Source organism: Theropithecus gelada, chromosome 15 (assembly GCF_003255815.1).
Source record: "Theropithecus gelada isolate Dixy chromosome 15, Tgel_1.0, whole genome shotgun sequence".
Taxonomy (NCBI): domain Eukaryota; kingdom Metazoa; phylum Chordata; class Mammalia; order Primates; family Cercopithecidae; genus Theropithecus; species Theropithecus gelada.
In genome coordinates, this window is record NC_037683.1 from 94,910,712 (window position 1) to 94,916,492 (window position 5,781).

Genomic DNA, 5,781 nt, shown 5'->3' on the forward strand with positions numbered 1-5,781 from the left:
GCCAAGATTGCTCCACTGTACTCTAACCTGGGCAACAAAGGGAGACTCCGTCTCAAAAAAAAAAAAAAAAAAAAAAAAAAAAGTACTGTACCTCTTCTCTAATGAGCTGGTACAATTGTTACCATTATACAATGAGAGTTACATAATGTACTGTGTTTTACTGTGAGCCTACATGTTGAAAATCACAGCTTATATTCATGGCTTTTTCAGTTTAGAACTTCATGATTTATTTTTCTCCCTATTTTTCTACCCCTTTACCACATTTTTAAACTTTTACCCTGATATTTCCTTTTAAAAATCTTGTTTCACTCATAGTGTATAGGCCACCTCAATTCATTGTGGCTATAGCTAGGGTGGATAAATGGATAGACAGATGGATAGGTAAACACATAGATATGTCAGGTTTTCAAATCCCAAATCAATCTAAATTTTATCATTGAAAACATCTAACAAAATCAAGTCCGCAGGCAAAAGCATTTAACAGAATGGTCTATCTATAGAAAAATCTCAATGTACAATAAAACTAAGAAAAAAATATGTTTAAACCACCAGTCCTGGCTCAGAGGTGATACAGAAAGACCTCTGTGGCGTGCCTGTACTGTTCACCTGTACCTGTGGTGAGCAGGTGGAAGAAAGCCAGGATAGGAAACCTGGATGTCCACTCCTCATAAACAAGAAACGGCTCAACTCTAGACAGTGAACTTTTGAAGACTTTCTAGATAGACGGTCCTTAATTCTCACAACTGTAAAAGCTTCTGGATTTCTTCAAACTTCTTTTACATTCAAATTAAAATTACACTGAGATACTATTTTTTACCCATACTGGTAGAAATGCAAAATGACACAACTCCATTGGAGAACCATTAGAAATGTCCATCCGGATTTCCTATATATTTACCCTTTAACCGAGCAAACCTACTTCCAGAAATACATTCAAACAATATACTAGCTTCATTATTGTTAATCAGAAAATATTAAAAATCGTATTTATATAGCTATTGCAGTACAATCGGTAATAGCAAAAAAAAGAAAACAATCCAAATATCCATAAATAGGAAACTAGCTAAATATAAATACATTCATACAATGTAATATGATGTAATACTGTGCAGCTGTAAAAATGAATAAAGAGTATCTTTCTATATCACTATGCAGATGTCTCCGAAAACACTGTTAAATGAGAAAAGCAAAATGGAGAAAAGTATGCATGCAATGATGTCATTTATCCAAGGAAGAAAGAGAATATAAATACACACACGTGCATGCACACACACCTCTAAAAACAAAGCAATGTGGAGAGGTAGGGTACGGACAGGGTAAAGGGGATGAAGTAGATGCTGGACTTATTTGATTTTGGAATGCTATATGTATTTTATAAGAGTACAAAATAAATTTTAAGCAAAAAATTTCTAAAAACTTAAAGATAAAATAAATTAACCTAGATTTTGTACTAAAGTGGTAACATTAACATAAAGAGAAAAATTATTTCAAGTGATTTTAAAGCATGAAAATCAGACAGCACGTTCTTAGATGAATATACCTGAAGGACAAAAAGAACTTCTTGGAAACTATTTTTAGTAATTCTAGAGTCTGAATGTTTGTGTCTCCCAAAACTCATGTGTTGAAATCTAAACTTCAATGTGATGGTATTAAAAGGATGGACCTTAGGAAATGATCAGGGCTCCACCCTAGTGAATGGGATTAGTGTTCTTACAAAAGAGGCCCAAGGGAGTTTCTTTACCCCTTCCACCATATAAGAACACAATGAGAAGCACAGTCTATAAACCAAGAAGTGGGCCCTCACCAGACATCAAGTCTGCCAGTGCCTTGACTTGCCAGCTTCCAAAACTGTGATCAATAAATTTCTGTTGCTTATAAGCTACCCAGTTGATGGTATTTTAGTGTAACAGCCCAAATGAACACAAGTCATTACATTGTTTGTAATCATATTAAATTTAATATTCTGAAAATATTATTTATAAGATCAAACTAAGAAATAATCATGTTAATAGCATTAGGGGATAAATGCTTGAGGGGATGGATACCCATTCTCCATGATGTGCATATTCCACATTGCATGCCTGTATCAAAACATCTCATATATCCCATAAATATATACACTTACAGCTAGGCACGGTGGCTCACGCCTATAACTCCAGCACTTTGGGAGTCCAAGGCGGGTGGGTCACTTGAGGCCAGGAGTTCAAGACCAGCCTGGCCAACATGATGAAACCCTGTCTCTACAAAAATTAGCCAGGCGTGGTGGCGTGCACCTGTAGTCCCAGCTACTGGGGAGGCTGAGGCAGAAGAATCACTTGAACCCAAGAGATGGAGGTTGCAGTGAGCTGAGACTGCACCACTATACTCCAGCTTGGGTGACACAGCAAGGTCTGTCTCAAAAAACTGTATATATACACCTACTATGTACTCATAAAAATTTATATAGGCTAAAAATTTAAAATATATATATATATATATATATATTTCCCAGTGATACATACATCATTAGGATACAAGATTTTCAGCAAAGAGAAACAAGAAATTTTCAAGTTAAATAAAAACTTGGTGATTCTAAATATCAATTTGAAATACCAGTATAAACTTAAGATGTATTTTCTCATTAAAAAATACACAAATGCATTTCCTAGCTGTGTCCATTGAAAAGGCTTAGAAATAATCAGCATTCTAGTAGCAATAAGGACTCTAACACTCAGATTGTGGTTTCTAAATACCTTTTCCCACCAAAAGGAACCAGCTATATTTGAAGAAATGGCCCATTCTAGATGAACCTGGAACATTTTGCCAAACTAGAAAGCAAGAAAACTATGACATGCTATTGTAATTGTCAAAATGGTCCAGGAGCCAATTTGAAAAGCATTACAGTGGCAAAGATAGAACAATGTGAACATTTAATATTAATCATCACTGCAATGGGCTGAACATGGTGACTCACACCTGTAATTCCAGCCCTCTGGGAGGCCAAGGTGGGAGGATCACTTGAGGCCAAGAGTTTGAGACCAGCCTGAATGACACAGTAAGATCCCATCTCTAAAAAAGCTTTTAGCCAGGCGCGGTGGCTCACGCCTGTAATCCCAGCACTTTGGGAAGCTGAGGCAGGCGGATCACAAGGTCAGGAGATCAAGACCATCCTGGCTAACACGGTGAAACCCCGTCTCTACTAAAAATACAAAAAAGTTAGCCAGGCGTGGTGGTGGGTGCCTGTAGTCCCAGGTACTCGGGAGGCTGAGGCAGGAGAATGGCGTGAACCCAGGAGGCGGAGCTTGCAGTGAGCCGAGATCACCACTGCACTCCAGCCTGGGCAGCAGACCAAGACTCCATCTCAAAAAAAAAAAAAAAAAAAAAAAAGTTTTTAAATAACCTAGCTCCTCAGGAAGTCGAAGCAAGAGGATCGCTTGACTCCAGTCTGGGCAACACAGTGAGATCCTGTGTCAAAAAGTAATAATAATAACTGCAATGGATTAAAACACATTGTATGTGTTTAAATGCATTAGACCATTATGATTCTAAAATAAATACTCACTGGCTACCTTTGGAGAGTGTTAGGGAATTAAGTTAATATTCCAAAAACTGATGAATCAAAAGAAAGCATCAAGCAATACTTTGCCTCTCCTATACCAACTATACTTGAGGATAAGCAAATAGTTAGTGAGGAATAGTATATTTCTTTACAGAAGTATTCCAGTTTATAAATCAGGAAAGAATTACTGAATTGTATTATCATCAGTTTTGCAAACTCTGGTAAAATAATGAACGCAGAAAATGATCATTAATGGCTCCTAACATCACCAAAAGAGAGATAACCAGATATATGTCTCCTTCTGAAAGTAGATACCACCACTTATACAGAGAAGCTTATGGATCACTCAGTTTCTAATAGATATGTAGGGGAACAAGAATCTCACTAAATGACAGTTTGAGGATGCAAAATCAAGAATGTGAAAATTCTACAGGACCAATGACCCAAGTTTGTCAACTAACAAATTGCAAAAAAAAAAAAAAAAATGAGCGAGGAAGAAAGAGCCTATAAATTAAAAGAGAATTGAGAGACATATCAACCAATTGCAATAGGCAAACTTTATTCTAATCTCGATTTGAACAATTGTTTAAAAAAAAGATTTCTAGCCTATCTGGGGAATTTGACCACCAATTAGCTGTTTGATGATATTAAGGAATTATTATTAATCTTACGACAATGGTAACATGATTACGTTGTCTTAAGAGAGTCCTTACCTTTTAGATACATACTAAAATTATGAATAAAATGATTCAATGTCCTGGATTTGCTTCAAAATGATCCATCTGCAAGTAGTAGCAGGGAGTTAAATAAAACAGGATTTTCCATGAGATGAAAGTTGTTCAACAGGTGAAGAGAATATGGGTGTTCTTTACTGTTTTTTTTTTCTCCTTTTTGTGTAAAGGTAATAAAAGTTTAAAATTCCAGAACAATCACAAATATCCAAATTATCCATCTTCGAATTAAAGGTATCTTATTTCTCTTAATTAAGGCTTGGAAGAAAACACCTGCTTTATAGCTAAATCAAGAAACACCTCATGTATTAATAGTTCCATGACCAACCATTAGAAAGGAGGGACAATATTATTTTAAAGGATCTTGGCAGAATTTCTTGTAAGAACAGAACTGTCTTTTGTCGAGCAAAAAACTTTGATGAGCCATTTGGATAGAACAATGGTGGTAGTCTAGAAGAAAACAGTAGAAGAATGAGAAGAATAAATGCCTTTTTATTACTTTAAAAAACGAGAATTGGGACATGCACAGAAAGCTGAGAAGTGAATGGCCTCAGAAGGAAGGAGAGATCTAAGAAAGTACAGACAGTGAGGGAACCCAGCACCCTGAAAGGCAGTCTTTTCCATAAAGAAATTTTCCCCCTGGCACGTGACCAACAGCAACCCAGATGGAGGGGGCAGAGAAGGAGCAAGTGATGCTGCCCAAACCCGGGACCTATTCCCTCCACTGGGAGGTCAGTGCAAGCCAAGTTCCTGGTGGGGTCACACTGAGAACATTTGACAGGTTGTACCTCTACGACATGATGAGTCCGGAGTGACACTGATGGCTCAGCATGGATCTGATCGGTACCAGGTTCTTGTCTGTACCAAGTTGGTGAAGCCCTTCCAAGCCCAGGTGGGCTCCCTGTACATCGTCCTCGGGGGGCTGCAGGACCAGCAGCACAGAGGCTCCATGTTAAAGGCACTGGTGCTGAACTGTGTGGAGGGAATGGACCTGCCCTTGTGAGAACAAGCCAAGCGGGAGCAGAGGCAGGACCAGCGGAAGAGGGACGGTGGCCAGTAGGAAATGCAGCCCAGTAACACCCCCTACCTGCTTCTGAGGCCAAACCCTCCGAAGCCACGGGAGCGCCCCAGAGCAAAAGTGCTTGCCCAGCGACTGCCTTGTCTGGACCCTGAAAGCAGAGGGGCGGCTGGTTAATCCAGCCCCTTCCCCTAATATGGGTTTGCTCAGAAATGAAAACCCAGAAAACAGGCCCCAAATCTGACACTCCCTGCTCCCCCTCACCACCCACCAGAGACTGCAGGTGGCTGAGCTCCAAGCTGCTGGGGCTGTGCCTTGTGTGGGGTCATGGAGGGTTTCAGAAGGCCGTGGTGAATAAAGCCCCAGAGGGCATGACCTTGAAAGAAATTTTCAGTACTAGCTATGGCTGTGAGACTATGTAAAACAGGGATGGCTAAAATCCAATTTTGAATTATTTGCCGTGCATAAGGTGCCATGACCCCCCCAACCCTCCA

The 5,781-nt window shown here is 39.1% G+C and overlaps 1 pseudogene; it reads left to right on the forward strand.

Annotated features, from left to right (window-relative positions):
* The first annotated feature begins 4,961 nt into the window (after positions 1-4,961).
* LOC112607581 lies at positions 4,962-5,329 on the forward strand (annotated as a pseudogene).
* Positions 5,330-5,781: the final 452 nt, after the last annotated feature.